A 27,083-nucleotide genomic window follows, 5' to 3' on the forward strand; every position below is an offset into this window, starting at 1 on the left:
GCTGTCTGGCACTTGTAGCCACTGTCTCCAATCGAGGCCACACTCTGCAGTGAGTCGAGCTAGTAATGACGATTAGACGTACGTGTGTGAGTGTGTATGTTGTGCATGAGTGTTGGGGGGGCCACTTGAGACTTGAAAAACCAATGCTTTCTATCTAATTTATGAGGTGAGGGGTGTGGGGAAAGAGAAAGAGAGAGAGTCTGACATAGGAGGGTCTGACAGTGGTTCCTCCATCCAGGATTTCTGGATCGATTCAGCAGACATATAATCATTGATTCTGGGATGCTCTATGAAAGATGTGGGTGTGTGACAAGGATCCTCGCAGCTACACCTCCAAACAAAGGCTTAAATGTTAGGAACAGTAAAGCTTCTAGAAAAACAACTCAACCTTTTTCGTTTGATATTTCTACCTACTAAATTGTTTGAGAATGAAATCTGACACACTGAAAATGTTTCTTTTTAAAAAGAAATATTCAATACAATATTTTAAATGTATATATTTAAATGACATATTATTTAAATTGTAATTTCATTTTATTTATATAATATTAAATATTTTATACAAGTAATGTCCTAAAGCTACTTTGTATATACATGTGTATTGGATTAAATTGACTATTAGACTTTTAAAAATAATTTTAGTGATTCAATTAACAATTAGAATAAGTGAGCTAAACTATTATATTATATTATATTATATTATATTATATTATATTATATTATATTATATTCCACCACAAACAGTACAGATTTGTGTATAGAGTATAGACAACATTGTTACCATCATTCCTACAACAACGAATTTAAAGAACATTTCAGGCCCTATCATCCAAGCGCAATAAGCCACAAGTCATGTTTGGCGCAATTTGTTGCTATTTTTTTAGAGTAGCACAACCATAATTTTGACATTTTGCACTATGTTGTTTAAATAGCAAATTAATTTGTGCCACTTTGTGGACTCATGGGTGTTCTGGTCTGAAAACGAGATGTGTTAAGGCGCATTGTTGATGCATTGCTGTTTTGAAAACTAAAATAGACAGCGCTATTTACCAGCTAAAAGCAGGTCTAAAGTCTAGCGCAGAGCGCGTTAGTTATGTGCCTATGTTGGTCCAAAACAATTTGCTTAATACAAACAGGATGTACAGCAATACACAAATATCTTTACACATAAAGAAATTTAAAAGATTAAAATGTTACAAAAATTATTATTTTCTACACAAATAAAAAAGACATTTTTTCAGTTTATTCATGGCAATTTGTATAATGTTATTATTATTAGCAGTATTATTTATTTTTTGCATATCTAAATTTGTTTTAATAAAAACAAGTTCAGATTAGTTCACCTGTCAGGTTTTGGAGACATATGCATCACCAAATGGGGCTAAAGAATAGGACGTGTTTGGATATAACTCAGTTTTTTTTTATCACATTTCATTATTATTGTTCATTTATTTGTTTGCTGGAAATTAGAACTGAAATTAGAAATAGTTTTGAAACATCTTTGCGCTTAACAAACAAAATATGAAGGTCAATGGATGTCTTCAGTGGAGTGTGTAAATAAAAGTAAAGTAAAAAGTAAAAGTAAAGTAAAGAGGGCGAACGAAGGAGGCTCACTCTTTATCCTCGCATAGCAGATGGTCTGTTAAACTGTTTTCTCGCTAGTGAAGCGTTCAGTTTTTGTACTTACAAATTTCACCTTGTAAATAGCAAATGTGCCATGGGCCGACACAACTGACTCTTAAAGGGAGAGGAGACGCCGATTGGTTAAATGCACGTTATGCTCAAAACACCCATAAGTCATTAGGAGAATAAGCACAACCCTGTTAAACCATGTGCCAGGGCGCAAAGTGTATTTTTCCATCCTTAAAATAGCAAAAGTGGATTCGGACACACCCCTAATGCTTTTGCGCCATGCGCTTTAGACTTTGTGCCTTGATCATTAAAATAGAGCCCTTCATGTCATAGTAGTTTGGTATGAATGATATTCTTTTTGAACCTCTTATCTGTCTTCCTTGTTATTCCTATTATTGCTAAACTGACGCTAGAACACATTTATACAAAAGACAAAATACACCCAAGAGAAGAGGGCAGAGTGTCAGCTGAACAAGAAGTGGATGAAAAGATGGGGGACAGGGGGATAATAAGGCTGCGGGTACAGCAAACACTTTTTCTTCCACACACACACATATACAAACACACACACACACGCACACATGCATGACTGACTTATGTGTCGAAGCCTTCCCATGTCTGTATGTGAGGCAGACACCATGTAAAATGGGCTTCAGTCCATGTAAAACATGCAGCTTCAGGGAAAGGGAGGAAGGAACGAGGCAGAGAGAGAGAGAGAACTGAAGACACTTTACTGCTTCTCTCCGGCGCAGTATCTGTCCTTCTCCCTTACACACACACTGGCCAGAAGGCTAATTACTCTGCCTACTGTCTATGTTCAACAGCAAGACAGCATCAGACACAGGCCGGATCCAGCCAAAGGCCCCCCCCACACACACACACACACACACATAGGCCCATCATCCACTTAGAGTTCTGCTTCGAACCACTGCAGAAAATAAGACAGCAGGGGAGATATCGAGCTAATGCTAATGAGAGTTCAGAATTCACACATATTGGGCGAGTTGCACTTACAAAGAATTTGACACAATTTTAATTTAATACTTAATACTTAATTTAGACTACCATTCAAATGTTTGCAGTCGGTAATGTTTTATATGCAGTCTAATGTAATGTGTGTATTTATATAGCGCATTTATTGTGTATGGCCATACACCCAAAGTGCTTCACAATCATGAAGGGGGTCTCTCCACACCATCACCAGTGTGCAGCATCCACTTGGTTGATGCACGGCAGCCACTGGACAACGGCGCTAGTGTGCTTACCACACACCAGCTATAGGTGTAGTGAAGAGACAGTGATAGAGCCAATTCAGTGGATAAGGATGATTGGGAGGCCATGATGGGTAAGGGTAAAAAAAAAAGAGTATTTGGCCAGGGCACCAGGGTTACACCCCTACTCTTTATGAGAAGTGCCATGGGATTTTTAATGACCACAGAGAGTCAGGACCTCAGCTGAAAGATGGTGCGTACTGACAGTATAGTGTCCCCTTCACTCTGATGGGGCATTAGGACTTACACAGACAGCAGGTTGAGCACCCCCTGCTGACCTCACTAACACCACTTCCAACAGCAATCTAGTTTTCCCATGTGGACTCCCATCCAGGTACTGACCAGGCTCAGCCCTGCTTAGCTTTAGTGAGTAATTCATTGTGTATATGTTTGTTTAACTTCATGTGCATTACTGTCAAAAAATTGTAGAATTATAATAATTACTGAATTATTACTTGTTTGATAGCTATGGTTGAAATTTGTGTTTTTCAACAGTGTGACATCATTAATGACAGTCCTACATTGCTGAACCGATGTGGAATATTGGGGAAAAATCATGACTAGGTTGTTTGTTGTTCTCTGGTACTTAATGTCCTATGATAGTGACATGTTGCATCTATATATCTATAGACAAATGCAAATACTTGACAATCAAAACAACAATGGTGGACTACATGAGCATATCTGTTTCTTAACTAAGTGACATTACCAACTACTTGCCTGGTACACATAATAAATGAATCAATGTCAGTGAAGAAGAATGATAAGAATTTTAAAAACACTGTGAATTTTAGGCAGGTACAAGAGTCTGACAGTAAGATAACCCTAGATAAAAATATAATGGTTTTACGGTATTACACTACAGACTGTGGGGGAAACTGGATCACCCAGAGAAAACCCACGCGAAGGACAGAACATGCAAACTCCACAGAGAAATGCCAACTGACTCAGCCTGGACTCGAACCAGTGGCCTTCTTGCTGTAAGACGATAGTGCTAACCACTGAGCCACAATGCCACCACAACAGTAAACATATCAGGCTAAATAATTAAAATAAGTCATCTTTGGATATTTTTCTTTTCTTTGGATAAGCCACTGTATTGTTCAGGTTTATAGCATGTTAGGATGTTGGCGCATAGATTATTTGTTTTTGAGATGTTTGCTGAATCATGGCCTGACTTGTATCTTTTGATGTGGAGGGTCCTTTTCTTACGAGCATACTGTTGAAATTAAAATACCTGAAAAATTAAATAAAATAGTCTTGAAAAAAAAAACTCATTTCGTAAAAACTTTTTTATTTTAAAACCTTAATTTTTCCAGACCGATGTACAACTTGAAACTGGTTATTACCCTATGTCCTGTCACATTTACACAAAACTTGTTAAAAACACAGAGGACAAACCTTTTTGCAGTTCTTTTTAAATAATTATAATCGCAGTAATTTTCAAATTATTAGTTCAATTCAAGCTAAAAAGAGCAGTCAATTCTGAACTTCCCAGCCCTTAGAAAAACATACATTTTTAGGGTAAGCTATTCTTTTAAAATTGTGAGGGAGGCAAAAAACACTAACAGAAATAATAAAAGAGAGAAAATAACATAATAAATTAAACAATATCTTAACCATAAGTCTGTATACTCCATACACTTTGCTGACCTTGTCCTTTAACATCTCACAAAATAAATTCTACCGCACCAGAATTATGATACAATGGCACTAGTCTTGATAAATGGAAGAGCATGTCAATAGTCTTAACTGCAAAGTCATCAATTCACTGTGGATACACACAGAAAAGCTTATATTTGAGAAACCCTCCTGCGCACATATTCGCAAACACACCCAATTTTTCCCTCCCGTCTCCACATATAAACACATATGCACCCTGCACACAAACACACTGAGAAACTGCATGGCCCCGAGCCCTCATTTGCATGGATTTGCATGAGATGCCGTATGGGGATTATTTATTCATGAGCTATCGCTACATGCAGATTTCAAACGGACTGAGCGGTTCGCCGTCCTTCACCCTGACAGTACGAGAATACAGTGTTTGCTTCTGGACAGTCTGTGGCCTGCGTCAGTTCAAAATGAGTTCAATCCCATCTAAGACATGCAATTCAAAACACTCAAGAAGAGAAGGAGCTATTTAAAGGAGCCACGAAAACAAAGGAGCAGATATTTACACAAAGGCCCTTATTGTTTCCATTTTAAGCCATATTTTTTACAAGGAATCTGCTGTATTTAATCTGTGCATTTTGATTTAATAGTTACATTAAACAACAATCATTATTTTTCAAATACGCCTCCATATCAAATAAACAAAAATATATTTTATGTTTACTTACAGTGTTGGCTTTGTATTAATTAAAATATCATTAAAATGAACTAAAATACAAATTAAAATATTAATTAATTGGAAATTTTTTTTTCATTGGAACAGCTTTAGTTCATAATGTGTTAGATGATACATAAAGGAATCCTGAACTTAAATGGGATACCTAACAATTACACCCATGTGTAAGAAAGTAAATGAACACAACACTAAGCAAATATTAAAAAAAAAAACAACATAATGTTGTATATCTTACAATTTAAGATAAATGTTATCCATCAAAATGTAATTTGTAATTTTTCCTATTATGGCAAAGTTAAATTTTTAGCATACATTACCCCAGTCTTCATTGTCACACAATCCTTTGTTGATCTGGTTGAGAAACATTTCTTATTATTATACATGTTCAAAACAGTAAACAGTATTTGCAATTTTTGTAAAAATTACAGTAACTTACAGCTGTTCATACAATTATCAGGATATTCAATTTATAGAAAGTTAATACAGCAGCATTTACATTAAATCACTAGATTAAGTCACAAGATCAAAACTGGAAAATTCTATCCATTTAATGCATACTTACCAAAGTTAAGTATTTAAAAAATCTTACAAAATCTTAATGAACCCACATGTTTTAATGTATGTGAACATTATATTTATATACAGTGCTCTCTTTTAAACAAATACAAATCTCTCTTTTAAATTCAAATTTTTAATAGGAGGCTATATAATATTTTATTTGTGCATTTACATTAGATTAGTCATTACTAAAGCCAAATGTGGAGCTTATCTAACAAAATAACTTACGATAACGGTCCAAAAACTAGTACAGCCAAATTTATATGTTCTAGAAAAATATTAAAATACAAATTTAAAAAGAGATAAAATCAAGAGAAGCAAAAAAAGAACAAATTTTGTTGATATTTAGAAGGTTGTAATTTTTTTTTGCAATATTCTGCTTGAATTTATTCATATTATCTGTCAATTTCTAAAGATAGTTGGTGACTAAATTATTATTTTAATAAATATATCTGTTTAATCAATCTATCTTGTTTAAATGAACCAAAATACATTGCCTATATTCACTGAAAAAAATGGATACAAATATTCATTTTCCAAAAAGGTGTACTCGTTTATGCTGAGCACTGTTTGTTGTATCATGCATTAAAAAATAATGATAATTTTGACGGACAAAAAAGACAAAATCTCTGTCATTCAGGTCATTAAATGTATAAAACTCTGAGAGCAAAGCAAAATGTACAACAACTCTGGCAAACAAGAGACAAACAAATATTTAAAAACCCTTAAATAATATTATAGCGCACACAATTTCTAAACGAATTACTAAAGAATTTCTTGTTAATAATAATCCAAACCTAGTTAATAATCAATCGGCCTGGGACATATTCAAGTCAAAAATTCACCTAAAACTACCTGAGTTGGCCCTAAAACCATTTAAGGATTACTAAGTTTACAGACATGTTTTTCCCCCTTGAGCAACTGGAGCTTTCCCAGTCTGACCTTTGTCCCAATAGGCATTCCCATGCAGAGCTTTGCTAGTTAGCCCTTTAAATGATAAGACTAGCAAAAGCTACCATTTGAAATTGCTCATCAAGATGAGACCGCTGCCCGTTTAAAACAGCCGTATGCTTCAATAATCTTTTGAGGTGATACATTATATTAAACCCGCTCTACATTTGAGACAGCATTTTCAGAAGACATTCTCAGATCTTAACATCACTCAGAACAACACCTCCAATGTCAATACATGCACTAAATTTAAAAGGTTGAAAATGTTTTAAGAACTGTAAAACATGACCTCACTCGGCGCTACAGAGGATTTTTTGGGAGAAGCGTGACTTTGAGAGTCAGAACACGAGACGGAAATACAGAGCAACAGGAGAATGAAAGGAGAGGTGAAGCTGCTGCTGAAGCAGACCCAGTCAGTCCATATAAGGCCAGTCTGAAGGAGGAGAGCAGCCTCAGGAACGCAAGCAAGAGTTTATGACTTGCACACCGTAAAACCATTGGAAGAACATTTTCCTCTGTTCTCAAAGACTCATTAATATTATGGTGCATAAGACGATATGTTGATGATGCACAACTCCCAAATTACAAATATCAACATTGTACAATCATTTAATAATAAGGCATTCTACAATTTCTGCAGAAATTGTAATGGCACACAGCATGGTACAGCTTGGTACAACTCACTAATGGGAGGTTTTACTGTGTAAATTCTACCTAGTATTTTTAATACCACCTCAGTTGAGGTTTCAAGCAAGTCATACCATTACTAAAGACATTGTAAAAGTTTACTGATAAAAATCTTAATTCCACTTTTTGTAGTGGTACTAAACTGCAGACATAACCCAAACTAAGCCAAAGTAAAAGTGAGCCAAGCCAAACTGTACCATTAAATGGAAAAGTGGCTTAAGTGAGGCCTGTCTATACAAAATTCATCTGTTCTAGCGTGTTGCTCTGACATGCTAAGAAGCTCTGAGTGTTTTAACGTTTTGCTATGTGGGTACTGTACTGGGCTGTTCTGAATGTTGTACATTGCCATGTAGTAATGAGGCAATGAGGTATGAGCATTGCAATGCATTGCTATGTGGCTGATATCAGTTGTGAGCTGTTGTAATACAATGGTTTGATTGTAAGTTTTAATGAGTGCTTTAGCAGACTGCTATATAGCTGCTAGAACGTTCTCAACATTTGAATGGATTGCTATGTGGTAGCTAACAAAATCTGAGTGTTTCAGGACATTGATATCCAAACAGCTTTGTGAGTAGTATTACAATGGTATGTGGTGTTTTGGGTTTCTGAGGCTTTATTTATGTAACAACAATGTTGTCAAAAAATGAAAAGTTTTTCTCCAGTGTTTTGAAAAAGATTCACACCATGAAAACTGCCAAAAATGCTGTCTTAGGTATGTCAGGTCAGTAGTTGGGAAGGCTTGACAATAAGGATGGCCTGATGGCCTGGAGCAGTAGACAGAATTGTCAAAGGCCCGTTCAGGCCAGTGCTGGCTCGTCACTCAATTTTATAATTTGCGCATGCCCGTTTGTCAATATGCGTGCAAATGCAATCTTACAATAGAGAAGTAGCTCCACTGATGAAAATGAGTGTTCACGCAACAAAAGCAAGTAGATAAATACATACAGTACCAACACGAGAGGGTGAGGATGATCCTGTACATGTTGAGACACAGGCTATCCTTACTCATGGGAGCTTGTGCTGCGCACAGGTAATGTGAAGCGTGATGGACAAATTTCTTTAGATTTTTCACATTTCTATTTGCCCCATGCGCAGATCTGTATTCCTCTAGCACAGAGGTGCCCAAAGTATGGCCCTCAAGCCAAAGTTGGTCCATAGTAACCTTTGGTTTGGCCCGCTATCCAATCTGAAATGAGTGGGAGAATGACGAGAAGTTGGTTGCCATTTCGAATTTTAAAATAAAGTTTTGTTTCTTTGTTTAATTGAGAAGCTACAAAAAAAAGCCAACTGAAATTGAATGTTTCATTTAAATGTTGAAAATTAATCAGACAAAATCAAATCAAGGCAAAGGGAAGAGCAGCTTGACGAATGTATTCAACATTGAAGTCCATTGTGTTATAAATAGAATTACTACACTTTACTATAATATGTTTATTATAAAATGTAAGAAAAAATAATTAACTAAAATGTTTTAAAGCAAAGTTTTCTATTTATTTTGAATAGTAGCAAAGAAATTAGTAAATTACCCATGGCAAATTTTTTGTAATGCAGTTTGTTATTAATTTCAGCTCACAGCCCTCAATCAAGATTGGTTTTGAGCCCTTTGTAAGGAAAAGTTTGGGGACTCTAACAGAACAAATCTACAGTGTGTCAAAATGTAATCAGTGTGTTTATTTGTGTTCGTCATAGAATTAACCAAAAAAGCAATGTTTTAGATCCCATCAGCAATTCCTGCTGCTGTCTAGAGCTTGATATAAAAACATTTAGTCTTTCTGAAGTCTTTTGGCAGCGGTAGCTGGTTCACTTAAATAACTTAGATCAGTGGTTCTCAAACTGTGGTACGTGTACCACTAGTGGTACGCAGGCTTCCTTCTAGTGGTACGCAGAGAAAATAAATGTCATGTACATGCTACACACATTTAAAATTTTATCAAAAATTATGTATATAATATGTCATATAGCCTATATTTCTGAGGTAATCTGCCACGTTTTTTTAACCGTGCAGAGTTGTAGCTGCTTTACTGGGCCTACTACGCTACTGTATATCAATACTGCTCATTTTGGTGGTACTTGGAGAGACAATTTTTTTCTGAGGTGGTACTTGATGAAAAAAGTTTGAGAACCGCTGACTTAGATCATACCATCCCAAAAAACATGATGACAGTCCTTACAATATCATTCCTTTAATAAGATTATCCATTTATGTAAATTTGACTGGTGATCTGAGACCTTCAACCTAGGCAAACTGTTCAATTAATTACATAAATTTAGTTACAGGACAAATAGTTATTATTTTAAAATATTATTTTGTTTTTAAAGTTACGATAAAAAAAATTTATGTATGCAACTCTGCAGCTGCAAGAACATCTGCAGGTTAAAACATCCAGAGCCATATCACCCTGCAGCCCAAGACCAGTTACTTATTGAAGCTAAGCAGGGCTGAGCCTGGTCAGTATCTGGATGGCAGGTCACATGGGAAAAACAAGGCTGCTGTTGGCGGTGGTGTTAGTGAGGGCAGCAGGAGGCACTCAACCTGTGGTCTGTGTGAGTCCTAATGCCCCATTATAGTGATGGGGTACTATACTGTTAGTGAGTGCAGTCTTTTTGTTTTCATGTATGCAATTTAAAACACCTTTTCAAAATTCTAAATTTTAAATCCCCATTTTAAGTGCCATTGATTTGTAAATGAACAGGCAAAATTCATCAAAAGTTTAATATTTTTTGCAGAAAATGTAGTGCAAACAGCCCCTGAGTGTTTTTAGAACATTAAATGTGGTTGCTAAGTTCTCAACATTTGTACACATTGCTATGTGGGTGCTAATGAGTTTTGTGATGGTCATGAGTTTTAAAAGTCTGATTGTCATAGTTATGTTGTTAAGTAGGAGGGTCAGAGTGTTTTTAATGCATTGTTATTTTTTAGAGTATTCTGGGTGTTGCTAGGGTGTTGCTGCTGTTTGGGAAGGTGCCCTACTAGCCCAAGCAAAAGTCAATACGATTTTGATTGTTCATATGGCTCACTTTCATTCTTTTTATTTTCTTGCCTTATGGTAAGGCTTTATTAAAATAATAGCCCTCATCAAGCCATATGATCTGAGGCATCCTTTAAGTAATAATCAACAGTGTGAAATGAGTTATATTGTGGCCACCAGGATCAAGTCCACCTCAAAATAAACTCAAGAACATCTTTACCATAAAATGATAGCGATGGTCCTAACGGAAGCACATGTAAGACTCACTCCTAAAAACGAGCATAATTCTGTTCAGTTCAGCATCTCCTGCACTTCTATGCAAATACATGCACATACACTCACCATGATGCAAAGCGGATATCTGCAACTCAAACATATTTGATGGATTTACAATAGCGCAATAGACTTAAACTCTCCCGTAAAGAAGATGCGCAAATACTCACATCCACACACACACACACACACACACACGTGGCAGCTATACATTTTAAATCAGCCTTCTCAGAAAACAGTGTGTGTTTCCTCTCTGAAGCAGAGCCTCTTTTTATTTCAGTATTAAAAAACAAATTCCAACCTGCTGTAAAGACTCCCTCCTTCTCTCTCCCCCAATAATCCCCCCACCCTTCAGCCTCTCTTCCTCTCTCCATCATCATCTCCCTCTCTCTAGCTTTCTCTCCACAGTATTTGCATAATTTCTCTGCCGTATTCTGATGTATGCGTGTGAATAATAAAGCTCATGGGCGCGGCGTGCCAGGCTGCCACTGTTCATTACGACCGCGCACAGCAAAGCTAGGCTCCGCAGGGCCCTCATTAGCTATTCCACTCAGAATAAAGGCTCACACACTCTCTCTCCCTAATGCGCTCGCTCGCACCCGCAACTCTCTCTTTTACTCTCTCACACACACACTTTTTTCTGTCACTCACTTTTTTGTCTGTTGTATTTTACTCTTTCTAACTGTGAGTGTGTGTCCAAGTTTAGACTCAGCACTGGGAAAATCTATCTATTTAGTATCACTTTACAATGAAGCTGTATAGGTTAACATTGGTTGATGCATTCAGTAGTTTACTCTACAAATGAACATTTCAAAACTGCATAATTTGTTTATTGTTTGTTTTTATATGTATATACACACACACACAAACACTTACACACAAACACCCATTAAATACAACAACTAACAACAAATGACTAACAAAACAACAATACACACACAAATACCCACCAACACAAACATTTAATACAATATCTAACAACAAATGACACAACAAAAAGCACAACACCTACAAAACCTTTAACTAAAATAAGCAAGAAGATTGACAAATTAAAATAAACATATTTATAAAAAAAATGACCAACTGAACAAAGTAGGGCTGGGCGATAAAATTGGTATCAGAATTTATTGACCGAACACTATTGTAAATAACGCTAAAAAGTTCGGTATGAAGTTTCATTATTAAGGCTATAGTTTTATTTAAATGTGGGTGCTAAGTGCACACCTTAGAAGTAATGCCAATAAACTTAGCGTGTGAGTTTGTCATTTCCAATTGAGGCGTGTAACATGTACATGGAAGCGATGCACACATGGTGCGCAAGCGGCGCACATGTGATGCGTGCACATTTTCCAGGTACCCCTAGTTGAAAAACATTTCAACTTGTGCCCCGAGCGCACCAGGATTCATGTAAGTAGAACTAATCAATTTGCATTACACTTTGTATAGAATATACACATTTCAGTAGACTAATTGCCTCAGACAAACACAGCGCACCTAAACACTGCAGTGCTTTTACTTTTCTCCATAAACTTGCATCGGAGCAATGGTTTTAACCGTCTGTCATTCTCTGAGAAAACGTTTGATGTTAGCCTAGTTACAAGAGACATTATAGAATTTGGTGAAGGAATTCAAGCGCTCTCGATTGTAACTTCAGGTCAAAATAGCAACACACTCAAAAAATGAGGGTCATAGCAGCAGTGAGGACATTGTAAATTAAAAATGGTGTAAGGATGTCGCCAGAGTGGCTTTTTGGTTTCTTTTATTGTGCATCCAGCCACTACCTCCCCATCAGAAAGATTTTTTTTTTTTTTATCATAATGGTAATATAATCATTCAACTTCACAATTTGTAATGTTGCAGTATGTATCTGAATACTGATGATTGGCTCCTTTACTTGGAAGCTCAAATTCGATTGTTTTTTTTTTTTTACAGAGTTTGAGGTTTACTGCATCATTATTATTGACACCTTACAGATGTTGATCTACCTTTACCATTGCACACACTTTATAACAATTTATTTATCAAGTTTAAGAGTCTCTTTAACACATTTATTTTATTATAAAGAGATCAGATATTTTGTTTAAATATTTTAGTTTTTGACTATTAAAACTATTTGCCTTAGTAATGTTGGTAAATTTAAAAACATCCTAATATTCCTAAATGTATTGTTAAAAAATATTCAATAATTATCTTTAATCAAATTATATGAAACATGATATTGTAATATTTTTTTTTTTACAATAACGCCCAGCCCTACAACAAAGGTATTAAAATAAGATGAGGACAATTGGTGGTTTATTCCTGAAAAATAAGGGAATAAGCTTAAAGTGTGTAAGTAACACAAGGATAGACAGTATAAAAATTAACCAGTTTAATAAATTAATAAAAAACCACAAAAGTGTTATAATTATACTAAAAAAACAACAGTAACTTATAATAAAAAACTTACAGTTTAATGCATTATAAACCAGCATAGTATATTAAAAATTAAGCAAAGCATATAATAAATGTCTAATATTAACTAATGTAAACGCTTCTTGGAAATATTCAATTATTTAACAGCTTATTTGTTTGGTGTATCTGTTGTTAATACTGTTTAACATGCCTTTAGAACCAGTAAGGAGTTTGTTTTTCAGGGAGCACATGAACTGGTAAAATTTTCCTGTAAATAAAGCACCTGTCAAGTAAAAAAAAAACACATACAAACAGTTGAAATGTAGCAAAAATGCGTTTCAATGATTTCATTTTATTTCATTTTAGTAACACCTCCAGACCAATAGGTGGTGCTGTAACTTGTTTCTGAACATTTCCCCCTCTCTTTCTACTTCTGTGGTCATGGTTATAATGACCGTGTTAAGATTCCTGCCCTCATCTGACCTCCATTGCCTTCAGAGTGAGACGACCCACTGTATTATCCTCCCTCCGCTTCAATGTGCCACTTGAATACACACGCCCTTCCGTTCACACACACACACACAGTCACACATAAGCACCTAAAGACACACACTCTATCCTTCTCTATTTCACCCTTCCTCATTAACCACTGTTCTAGCTAATTAACACATCCAGAGAGCCATTAACATCTCCTCCCTGCACAGGGAGATGGAAAGGAGTAAGAGGGGAAGTCCCTTGAACACTGAAGGACACGCACGCATACACACTCACACACTGTCCAGTTTCACAAGACAATGGAAGAATTGGTTATTGACACATCTGTGAACTAAACTGTTGCTCATTTCATTCAGAATGAGTTGGTCACGCTTCCAACAACTGGGGCTTATAAAAGGATATAATGTGTCTGTCCATTTTTCATTCATTCATTTTCCTCTGGCTTTGTCCCTTTATTCATCAAGGTTGCCCACAGCAGAATGAACCGCCAACCTAGCATATGTTTTAGGCCCTTCCAGCTGCAACCCAGTACTGAGAAACATCCATACAAACTCATACACTGCGGTCAATATAGTTTATTCAATCCACCTATAGCACATGTGTTTGGACAGTGGGAGAAACTGGAAGACGCAGAGGAAACCCATGCAAACACAGAGTGAACATGAAAACTCTACACAGAAATGCCAATTGGTCTAGCCGGGACTTGAACCAGCGACCTTCTTGCTGTGAGGCGACAGTGCACCTGGTTTTAACGCGTTTTCAGAGATCTGATCACAAGTGGTCAGTGGAGATTACCGTTTTCATCTAGTTATGACACATTCGAATGCACCTCTTGTGACCAATTACGTTTGTTTTTGTTTGTTGTTGCTTATTCCGTAATGCTCTACAGCACTTTTGTGGGAGCGCTCAGTTTGATGTACTATTGAGAGAACAAACCCATGTTATGTGTCTTGGGAGCGGGAAAGAAAGAGAATGAAAGGCATGTGAATGGCAACTCCAATTTGGTAATCAGTGTGTTTTAGTACAATGCAGCAAAGTATGAATACTTCATTTTGGTGCGTTTTCTCACAACATGCCTCATGGCAATCATGTGCTGCATCTGTAGGTGGTCTTTTGTGACTGGATGCATTCATCCACATGAGTGTCGGCTCTATGAAAGCAATCCGATCAAATGCAGTTTCAACTACCTGTAGAGCAAACTCAAAGCATTTTAGGAGCGGGACACACTAAGCCTGGGGTTCTCAATGTCTACATTAAAAGGTCCAAAAATGAATTTCTATTAAAGTCAAAGGTCTGGAACAATTCATATTACATAACTTGTGATGCATGTTATGGATGTTTATTAAAAAACAAGTCAACACTATTTATTTTTCTTTAAAGTGGCATTTGCATTCAAAACAAATGAAATACAACGTAAACATGGCAAAACCACTAATATAAGTGCATTTTTGTACAAAACACAACAAAAGGTAGGCCAGTAGTATCTGTGTGGAGCCATGATGATGCAAGCTGAGATTGTATTTCTCAGAGATGCAATATCAGACACAACGCACTCAATAGAGCTAGTGACGTCTCTGTGAGGGGCAGGGTAAGGGGTGGGAATTAAAAAGCATTGCATGCAGCTCAGACGGTGTCCGGATTGAATACCCTCACGATTTTCCAGAGTCCGGACTTTGAGAAGGCCTGCACTAAGCTGATGCCAAACAACAAGCACTGATGAAAAACAACTGTGTTGTCAGCTCACATCTGGTCCTCTCTGGACCAAAAAGCTGCACATGAACACACCAAATGGACAGCAGCTAACTGAAATGAGAAAGTGCATTCTTTGCCTGCATGAAAGGATGTCTTTCTGCACCTGCAGGGGCCAGCAGTCCATTTTCTCATTCCGCAATGGGGAGCTGGAACTTGTAATGTGCACAGACAAGGTGTAAAAAAGCAGCATTTAGTACCATTATCACAGTAATCACAGTCACTTAACATGGAAGGATTCGCTTATGCAAAAATGCCTGATAATCTTGTAATCCATATTATTTGCAAATATTTGAGAAATAGAGCGTAATTACAACTGGCTTCTTTGCGTTTCTTCTTTACTTGAATTGTTCACTTGGTTACGTCACTTAAGTTTTTGCTCTCGTACTCTGATTTGTTGCTGATTAACCAATCAGAGCACTCTCTTTAGCCAACGACAGACACCTATTCTATGCACACTTCATATGAAGTGTTACGTAGCGGATGCACCCCGCATTGTCAAAAATAATGTTACTCAATATGTAACATGAAGTGAACTAATCCAAAAACATAACCTGCTCTGGAGAAGCTTAAGAAAATAAATTGCTAACTCTTCGAATTACCTCTGATTGAGGAGCCAAAAGTGAGGTTATCTGCTTACTAGGGCTCCACAATATATACATCAATATTGCAATGTGCGAATCTATAATATTTACATTGCAGGCGATTTCAAGTGAATTTAAACTATTTGGACCCAAGAAAGTATAAAGTTTGCCACTTTAATAAAGATCAGTTGTGTTTAATTATATAATGTAGACTTTGTTGTGTTTTTTTAACATTTGATAATTAAATTTCAGTACATGAATACTGTAAGACCCCATTATAAAGTGCTGTTCTATTTTCATATGCTTTAATTGATTTTGTTTTGTAATTGTTATAATTTTGTTAGAATTTTGCACATTTGATGTACATGCTACACCCTACAAAACCATCCAATCAACATAAAATTATGAATTCTTTCCAAATCTTATTATCTTGAGAACTTTCATTTTCAATTTATTTCACAATATACAGTTGAAGTCAGAATTATTAGGCCCCATATGAATTTTTTTTTTTTTTTTATGATTGCCAAATGATTTTTAACAGAGCAAGGAAATTTTCACAGTATGTCTGATAATATTTTTTCTTCTGGAGAAAGTCTTATTTGTTTAATATAGGCTATAATAAAAATGGTTTTAAAAACCATTTTAAGGTCAAAATTATTAGCCCCTTTAAGCTATATATATTTTTGATAATCTACAGAACAAACTATCATTATACAATAACTTGCCTAATAACCATAACCTAATTAACCTAATTAATCTAGTTAGGCCTTTAAATGTCACTTTAAGCTGAATACTAGTGTTTTAAAAATATCTAGTAAAATATTATTTACTGTCATCATGGCAAAGATAAAATAAATCAGTTATTAGAAATGAGTTATTAAAACTATTATGTTTAGAAATGTGTTGGGAAAAAAATAAACGGGGGGGGGGGGGGGGGGGGGTGACAAAATATATAATATATAATATATAACAAAATATAGCAATGTCAGTTATTTTCAATATCAGGCAGCCCCACTGCTTACTGTGTTCAACATCTGAGTTTGTATTTACCATGTTTTCTGTGAAGCAATATACTTTAATTTTTCATCTCCTGTGTTAATGAAATATTTGATTTTATTTCATGTATTAATGTTTATGAATTTATGTTTTATGCATTTAACACAGATATACCTTCAGGCTTTCCAGGTCTGTCACAATGTTGTCATATAAGGTTAAGATAAATATTTTGCCTTTAATTCTAATAAAATGTGATTTACTTTTTTTGTTGCTCATATTGTGATAAAATCGATATCCTCTGAACAGTGGAAAATAAATTTTAGCTCATATTGCCCAGCTAATTTTACAAGTTGCTATTTTAGTAATTGCAATATTTTTTAAATTCATATATTTCTAAAAATATAGGAACATGATACATTTTGTCACTGAAAAAAAAATGTCCTCTAGTGTGACACAACATGCTAATTTTCATCACTTATTCCACTGAAAACATACTTAGATGAGGGACCCCATTGAAGATCATGTGACTGAAGCCTCCTATAAAGTCCATGATGTGCACCTGTTAAGTTTCATTCATTCTTTTAATTTCTTTTCACCTTATTAATCAGGGGTTGCCATAGCGGAATGAACCGCCAACTTATCCAGCATATGTTTTTCGAAGCTGATGCCCTAACAACCGCATCCATCACTCGGAAACATCCTTACACTTTCATTTACACACATGCACTACAGACAATTTTAGCATACCAAAATTCACCTATATCGCATGTCTTTGGACTTGTTGGGGAAACCAGAGCAACTGGAGGAAACCCACGCCAACACAGGAAGAACATGCAAACTCCACACAGAAATGCCAACTAACCCAGCCAGGACTCAAACTAGCGACCTTCTTGCTGTGAGGCGATCGTTTTACCCATTGCGCCACCGTAACGCCCCCTGTTAAGTTTTCGTCTCTGAATTTTATCAACTTTTTTGAAACCACTCCAAGATAAAGTTTTGTTGTCCTTTGGTTTATCACCCCTATTTACTGAAAAAGTAAAAGTCATGGAGAAAAAAAGATTCATAATTTCATATCAAATAAATAGCACTATATGAAGATACGTGTTCAACAACAAGGATAAATCGCTCTTGTGATATTTTTATATTATTAAGTTGTTTGTTTGTCTGTTTGTTTGTTTTTTGTTGTTGTTGTTGTTGTTGTTGTTTTTGCTGTCACACCATTGGACATATTTACAATATGTAAAAGAGTTAATAAACCCATTATATTTTCTCAAGCATCATACATCTTAAATAAATATATATTTTTAAAAACTCTTCAACAACAGTATTTTTACTGTGCATTTGTCAAATACCCATACGTATGTACATCTTATATTTTAACCACTTATTGTTGAAAGCAACCTTTAAAATGGTCAATCCTGAAATTGTAGTGTAACTGAAAAGAAAGGAAATTATACTGGTCCTCCACCCTTGCATATTCCCTGTGTAACTACTGCCTACCCTCTTGCCTGTGTGTGTGTGTGCGTTTTGTCTGGTTTCGGTAGCCTGTGCGTGCACACCCTCCAGTGACAGATGGCGTCAAAGGATCATGGCTCTCATTGTCCTCTGATGGCTATTTGTGTGCATGGAGGACAGCCGTTACTGAGGGGAGAGACTGAAGCAGCTCCGCACAGCACTGAGGCCCCCTAGACTGCGGAGGAATCAGAGCTGCTGCTGTATTCACTGAAACACCTGAGAGCAGGGCTGATCAGCAACCCACCCCCTCTACTTTAATTAACCAGTACACCAGCAACACGGATGGCCATTCACATCACATCTCATCTGTATTTTAGCGATGAGAACCGTTTTCCTGGCAAGCACAAACCACTGTGTTATACAATAGGCAATTCTCTTTTTTATTTAATACAGGAATGTATAGGAAATAATTACAAAATTTAAACAGACTGAACAAAGGAGAATAAAACAATGTTTTCATCGCCTCCGTTTTGCTCTCTTGCCAATGCCAGTTTTAACAGGTATCAGAGGTCATTTTAGATCCTGTCCATATGAATAACACTAAAATAAAGCGACAGTTGGTGAGATATTTAATATTAAGTATCAAAATTTATTTAAATGGCTGCATGGTGGCACAGTGGGTAGCACGTTCGCCTCACAGCAAGAAGGTCGCTGGTTCGAGCCCCGCTGGGTCAGTTGGCTTTTCTATGTAGAGTTTGCATGTTCTCCCTGCGTTTGCGTGGGTTTCCTCAGAGTGCTCCGGTTTCCCCCACAATCCAAATACATGTGGTACAGGTGAATTGGGTAAGCTAAATAGTCCATAGTCTATGTGTGTGAATGAGTGTGTGTGGATGTTTCCCAGTGATAGGTTGCAGTTGGAAGGGCATCCGCTGCATAAAACATATGCTAGATGCTAGAACATATGTGATTCAAAGCATCATTACTTCAGGTTTCAGTGTCACAAAATGCTTTAGAAATCCAATTAATTTGCTAATTTGCTGGTCAAGTAACATTTATAATAATAATATTTATTATTAGTGCTATTATTATTATTATTATTATTATTATCATCATCATCATCAACATTATTATCAATGTTGAAAAAAATGCTTAATATATTTATTGAAAACGTGATACTTTTTTCAGGATTTGGTGATAAACAGAAAATGTATAAGAATTAGGACTGCCATGAATCATTGCTGATAAATCGTCAACATCAATATTTTTAACTGACTTATCATTTTATATTATTGTACCTTGCCTTTGTTACAATGTTGTTATTAATGCTTCGACATAAATACCAAAATATGATATGATGCATGAACACCTGAAGAGGAAACATGCAGTACTGGGGCTATTATGGATGATGGCACACCAGAGAATCCAAAACAACTGTAGGTGTCTTTGTCTGGTAAATTAGCTCAGCCTTTGTAGGCAGAACGTTTAAAAGTATAAAGTGTCTAAATACTTTTTGCAGTAACATAAGGTGTTAGCGTGCTATCTTTTTTTAAATAACTATTTTAGAGGGTTTCACCTTTTGTTGGCATTGAACAGTGGAGGAATGACAAAAAAGCATTGGGAGCAGAGAGGGGAGGGATCGGCAAAAGATCGCTAACTGGGAATCAAACATGGGTCACTGTGAGCACCACAGTGCTATATGTCGGCACACTTAACCACTAGGCCAGAGATGCCCAAAGTAGGGCCTGTGGACCAAAGCTGGCCCAGTGTAACCTTTAATTTGGCCCACTGTCCCATCTAAGAAGAGAATGATAATGATGGAGAGGGTTGGGGCGAATGCCTTTACCATAGAGATCATCGTTTCTAATTTGGCGTAATCTTTTTTTGTTTGTTTAATTGCTTTTTATTATAATTTTTTTATTTAGAGCAAACTAAAATGAAATGTTTCAAATAAATGTTGTAAATCGTATTTATTTTAAAATGTAAATAATATCACTCGATGGATATAGAGGACTATGCAGAAGACATTGGTTAACAAATCAAGGCAAAAAACTAGTGTACTTCTGTTATAAATGAGATTGTTTTTGTTTTTACTTTGATAAGTTTATTATAAAATAAATAAAAAAATATTTAAGGCACTGTTTTTTGTCATTGTTAAACAATATTAAATACATTAGGAAATGGTATGGTAAATATTTATCTTTCACCCATTAGCCTCAATCAAGTTTGGTTTTGGCTCTTTATAAAAAAAAAAGTTTGGGCACTCCTGCACTAGGCTCTGGGTGACAACAAGACAATGAGTATTTGAGAACACAGGCTAAGTCAGGCTATCCATCGCTTTGCCCTTCTTGTATGTTTTTCTTATCACTACAGACTTTTGTTCTTATTTGACAAAGTGCCCTCTGAATTGGACTAGGGAGGGAGCATAGGTTTCAATTAAACTGCATTTTAGTGTGCAGTATGTGAAGCTTCTCTAGTGTTCTTCTCTAATGTTTACACTTTTTTAGTGAATACCGTCTGTATGTGAAAACACTGCATCTGTAGTATAGTGCAAATCCCTGAATGATTTCCTGTGTTGAGGGAGCAACAAATGAAAACCTGTCAATCGGAAGACAATTCATGCATGGAACTCTAATAACGAGCTGGTTGTTTCAATCGAATGTGTTAAGAGAAATATTTTACATTTTCTAACAATTGGGGTGTGAGGTCTGGAATTGAGAATCATCTTTTAGATTAATATGTGCCTGTGTTTGTTATTGTGATGTAACCAACTGTAATTATTGTTATTAATGTTCATTTATTTCTGCCCATTTTAAAGACAATTGATTGCAGGGTTATTGCCATAAATTTAAAGGTAATAAAACATGTGAATATACAGTATTGTAATTCAGACAAAGAAAATGCCTACTATTGTTGTATTTTCAATTAGTTTGTTGAAATTTTTTTTTTTTTAAATTCTCCTCTTATAGTTGTAACGACGGGGAGTGACACATACAACTGGAGGTTGGATCCACACTGCAGGTTTATTCAACGTCAGGCTAGCAGTGGTCAAAACAGGTGAAAACGGGTATGTACAGGCAGTCCAGAATCGTATTCAAACACAGGCAAGAGGTCAGAAGGCAGGCGGCTAAACAGGAGAACAAGGATAATCTAGGCTAAGGTCTAAACACGGAGAAACAAGACAAGGTAAACGCGTTGTAATGTCATCACAGGATAAACAAGACTGCAAACTGAAAGGGTGAATGTGTGGCTTAAGTAGGGTGTGCAATCAGTCTCTGACAAACCTCAGGTGTTGCGAGTGTAATAAGTCTAGATGAGTAAGCATGTGTGTCTGGGCGAAGTGCATGTATGAATATGTAGTCCAGGAAAAGGCGGGAGTGTAGTCCATGGTTTGTTGTGAGTGAGAACCAACGATCAATGGAGTATAATCGCTGGTTATCGTGACAATAGTGTTACATTGTCAATGGCTTGTTTATAAGATGAAGTTATTAAAGTTATATTAAGTACAATTATAGATTTTAAATTTAAAATGAATAATTTCGATTACTCAAATGAATAACCAATTAGTAAACAGAATTATTAATATAAATATAGTGGTTTAATTATTGGCAGCCCTACTAATATGGAGCCAGATCAGTCAATAACCAGATCAAAAATAACACATTTACAAAATAAAATTCAGACATGCACAGCAGAATTCACATTTACAAAATCCAATTTTTAAATTTAAAACACTTTCATAAATACAACACACAATTAGTGAATTTGCAAGTAAAAATCTTATTTTCGTCAGAAAAATTGTAGTTGTGTATTTATGAATCGTGTTTTGAACTTACAAATTGGATGTGCATTTATAAATTGTGTTTAAAACCTACAAATTTGATTTGTGTAATAATGAATCATGTTTTGAACTCACAAATTAGATTTGTGTATTTACATATCATGTCATAAACCAACAAATTTGATTTGTGTATTTATAAATCATGTTATAAACTTACGAATTTGATTTGTGTATTTATAAATCATGTTATAAACCTACAAATTTGATTTGTGTATTTATAAATCATGTTATAAACTTACGAATTTGATTTGTGTATTTATGAATTGTCTTTTGAACTTATGGATTAGATTTGTGTATTTATAAATCGTGTTTTAAATCTACTAATTGGATTTGTGTATTTGTGAAAGGTGTTTTGAACATACAGACTGATTTGTGTATTTTTGAGTTGTGTTTTGAGTTTATGAATTGAATTTTGTTAATGTGAATTGTGTTGTGGACTACATTTTGTAAATATAAAATTTTTGAGACTGATCTGGCCCCATGTACTAAGAACAGGATTTATTTGTAACAAAATGCCTTTACTGTCATCCTGATTAGTACTAATCTTTATTACACTTTATTAATCTCAAAACAAAACACAGAAAATTATTTCAACTTATGAATTAAAACTGAAACAATGCCAGCTAAACAAATACACTTCCAGTTTAGCAAACTCAATGTTAGTATGAAAAGTTTAAGTCTGCAATTCCTGACTCTGCCATGAGGGGAGCTGCAGTGAGAATAAACAGATGAATAGCTAACTACTGTTAAGTCTTAGCAACAGTTTACAGATTAAAGATGATCTTACAAATAAAGTAAACTTCAATTCGTTAAGTTTACAGCAATTTATCTGAATAACAACACATCTTGTACGTGAAACAGACATTTAAAGTAAACTCTATCGCCCCCTTGAGTACAGAGTCACCACCAAAACAGCACAACGCATGCCCAGTGTACTTGTTTAAAGTATGGCCCCTGACCATATTCTACGACAACAGCTGAGACTCCCTCTGATGAGTGAAAGAATACAAAAGTCATCAGAAAAAACTACGAATGGTTGAAGAATGGCTGGTTGATGGTTGAAGGAGTGCCTGAGCAATGAGATGTGTGAATGTTACAAAGAAGAGGTGATTAAGGGTGAGAATGAGCAGGTATATGGATACAAATGAGCGAGACAGACAGGCTGGAAGGATCTGACTGTATTCTGGGCCCAGTTTCTAATTTAATTGTGCATTATTAAGTCACTTCTACGGTGTGTCTGCCTCCTGGTGCATGCTGATTAAAAATTTAAGGCTTTGCCATGCAGCCAGCCTCACTCTAAGACACACACTCTCTTTCTCTCTCTCTCTCTCTCTCTCTCACACACACACTTTTCCTCTATCGCGTCCTCTGCTGCCTATTTCTTCCTGTCTCTCCTTCGGCTGTACCCCACAGTCCCTCTTCACGCGATGCCTCTGCTTTCACTGTTTCCCCTCTTTCGCTTGCTTCTCTTTCTCTCTGCTGCTGTCAGGGAGAGCAGAGCGCTTGAAGACCCGTGGGAATGTCGCCATGGTAACGCCTGCCACTCAATCCCATCTCAGATGTAAATGACCTCGAATTTTATTAGCGCACAATTTCAAGATCCTCTCATTGCTTTCTTCCCTCCCTCTCCCTCTCTCTCTCTACCTCTACACCCCCCCTCCCTCTACATCCCCTCCCTCCACGAACCCGTCGCTCTCGCTCCCTCTCCCCCCCTCGCCCAGTTCACTCTGCACCCCACAGCATTCTCCATTATTATTATGCTTATATGCAGATCTGGATTGTATTCAAAGCCAAATGAGAGAAATATCACCAAAATCTACATGTTTTTCCATTTTCATTCCTCTCACATAAGTAAAGAATGAGGGAAATAGCTGCATGTGCCAAGGATGATGTATAGCTTGTGGATGTGAAACGCTGCCACTTGTGATTGTACACCTACGTTCATTGTTTTCAGTGTGGAAATACGTGAGGCTGTTTTATATTCTTTTTAATGGATGTTTTAGATAGAGTAAGGACAGTAAAATAGTGTTGACTGCTAATATTATGGGTTTTAAGCAATCATCATTTTTATCTATTTGCTCTAGCTGTGTAGTGGAACAATACAAAAATATATTTATACAAATCATGGTAACAATCGGCTCAATTAATGACTTTCAAATTATTGTTCCAAAACAAAAATACATAGTTGTCATTAAAGCTTAAGGTTTTTTTAAAATATTTTCTAAATACAGTTTAGTATATAATAAAGTCAGAATTATTAGCCCCCTTAATTCCCCTGTTTATTTTTCCCCCCAATTTCTGTTTAACGGAGAGAATATTTTTTCAACACATTTCTAATCATAATAGTTTTAATAACTCATTTCTAATAATGGATTTTTTTTTTATCTTTGCCATGATGACAGTAAATAATATTTGACTGGATATTTCTCAAGACACTTCTATACAGCTTAAAATGACACCAGTTAAGCCAAAAGGCTTAATTATGTTAAGTTAACTAAGCTGGATAGAGTAATTAGGGATGTTATTGTATAACGATGGTTTGTTTTGTAGACTATCGGAAAAAAATTGCTTAAGAAGCTAACAATTTTTACCTTAAAATGGTGTTTAAAAAATAAAAAACTGCTTTTATTCTAGCCGAAATAAAACAAATAAGACTTTCTCCAGAGGAAAAAATTTTATCAGACATACTGTGAAAATGGCCTTGCTCTGTTAAACATCATTTAGGAAATATTAAAAAAAAAAAAATCTTCAAAGACTTCAACTATATATTCCTTGAGCTCAGTCAATCTGTAAAATCAAAGAGAAAAGGCTGTGTTGGCTGAACAAGTCAAAATGTCTTTGTAAATAAAGCAAACACAGATAATGTCGACATGAGTCACTTTGTTAAAATATTAAGTACGATTTTCCATGCAATTATTTATGGCAGAAACCAACAACAGCAGAAGTTGTCAGAACACATATCAAGGTCCCTTAATGCAAGCTGAAAGTGTAAATAAATGAATAAACAAACACCATGAATGGGCGTCACGGCGCCGCAGTGGGTAGCATAATCGCCTTACATCAAAAAGGTCGCTGGTTTGACCCCTGGCTGGGTCAGTTGGGATTTCTGTGTGGAGTTTGCATGTTCTCCCTGTGTTTGCGTGGATTTCCCTTAGGGCTCTCCGGTTTCCCCCACGGTCCAAAAACATGCGTTATAAGTGAATTGAATAAGCTAAATTGTAGTGTATGTGTGTGCATGCAAGAGTGTTTGTACATTATGTTTCCCAGTTTTGGGTTGCAGCTGGAAGGGTATCCACTGTGTAAAACGTATGCTGGATAAGTTGTGGTTCATTCCGCTGTGGCAACCCCTGATTAATAAAAGGACTAAGCAGAAAAGAAAATGAATAAATTAATGAAACACCATGAATTACAAGCTATGGATGTTTTATTCAAAAATACATAGTATACAACTATAATTTAAAGATTTTTGGTGCAGTGTAAAGTTCCAGAACTCAAAACTAACTTGTAATTTTATTTAAACCAAATTGCCACAACAGTTTGGGCCGTATTTTGTTTCAGAGTGACTTAACAGTGCATCATTATCTCTTTAGCCTCGCCTACTTGTTTACACATGTGTTGCATACTAAAAAGTACTAAGAAAGACACAAACATGAGATTACCAAGGATTCCATGACATTATGCAATGACAAGTTGTGAAAAACAGTCGTTATATTGCTTCTCTTGTGATCATAACCCCGTGTCTACATCGGACGCAACCATTGTTGCATCATGTCTCACTAAAACAGCTTAAAGCTGTCTCCATTTGATGTGACAAAGTGTTTTTTTTAAAGTTCCAGATGAAGTCAGTCAGACACGGTTTGTTTGTTGTCTTCATTTTACTGCAAATGTTTATTTTACAGAGACACAGTTCAATTTTTTAAAGAGACTGAAAATAAAAGATGATGCAGTGTCAACAAGATTGGAACCAACAATAATGTCAGAACACACAAGTTACATTGTATTGTTTTTACCATGTGTCACTCTGTGTATTGTGTCAATATATGTATTGTCTGCTACATATAAGTTATCTGAGTATTTCTCTGTTTTTATCCAAAATGAGTTACTGAAGTTTGCCCTGCGCACTTGCGTTTTTTTTAAGAACTTCTTTGGTTTTGTTCATCAATCTTATTAATGCTATTATTCAAAAAAGGTAATGATTCGCACTCAATTGCTTCGTACTGTATTTATTTTCTTACATTTTACGGGTGATTAAAAGACACAGACGTTTCAGCACAGAGCCTTCCTTAGTGTGTGACACAATACTCTCACTCCACCCCTTTATCCCACAGTCAATCACAATGTGCAATTAGTTAGACCACCCCTTTCATTTCATAAACCGTTAATCACACAATAACTTATAATCGTTAATAATTAATAATTTCACCAAAATGACCCATATTGTTTTAGCATGAAAATCAGCAGCGTCGGTCTTCTATTCTAATACATAGGCAAATCTAGGTTTTAAATGCGAAATGTGTTGGTGTGGAGTTTGCATGTTCTCCCCGTGTTTGCATGGGTTTCCTCCTGGTGCTCCAGTTTCCCCCACAGTCCAAAGACATGTGCTTTAGGTGAATTGAATAAACTTAATTGTTGTAGTGTATACGCGTGAGTGAATGAGTGTGCATGGGTGTTTCCCAATACTGGGTTGCAGCTGGAAGGGCATTTACTGTGTAAAGCATATGCTGGATTAGTTGGCGGTTCATTCCGTTGTGGGGACCTCTGACATAGACTAAGCCAAAGGAAAATAATAAATGAATGAATGTTTTAAAAAGGGTAAAAACATGATCTCATGAAAAATCTAAATGACTTCTAAATGATGCTATGCTTCAGAGAACATTTTGA

The 27,083-nt window shown here is 35.9% G+C and overlaps 1 long non-coding RNA gene across 13 annotated transcripts in view; it reads right to left on the reverse strand.

Annotated features, from left to right (window-relative positions):
- The window catches only part of LOC147844026 (uncharacterized), a 197,511-nt gene that overhangs the window by 94,359 nt on the left and 76,069 nt on the right, over positions 1 to 27,083 (reverse strand). The window lies entirely within an intron of this gene.

Source organism: Danio rerio, chromosome 5 (genome assembly GCF_052040795.2).
Source record: "Danio rerio strain M-AB ecotype USA chromosome 5, GRCz13ab, whole genome shotgun sequence".
In the NCBI taxonomy this organism is placed as follows: domain Eukaryota; kingdom Metazoa; phylum Chordata; class Actinopteri; order Cypriniformes; family Danionidae; genus Danio; species Danio rerio.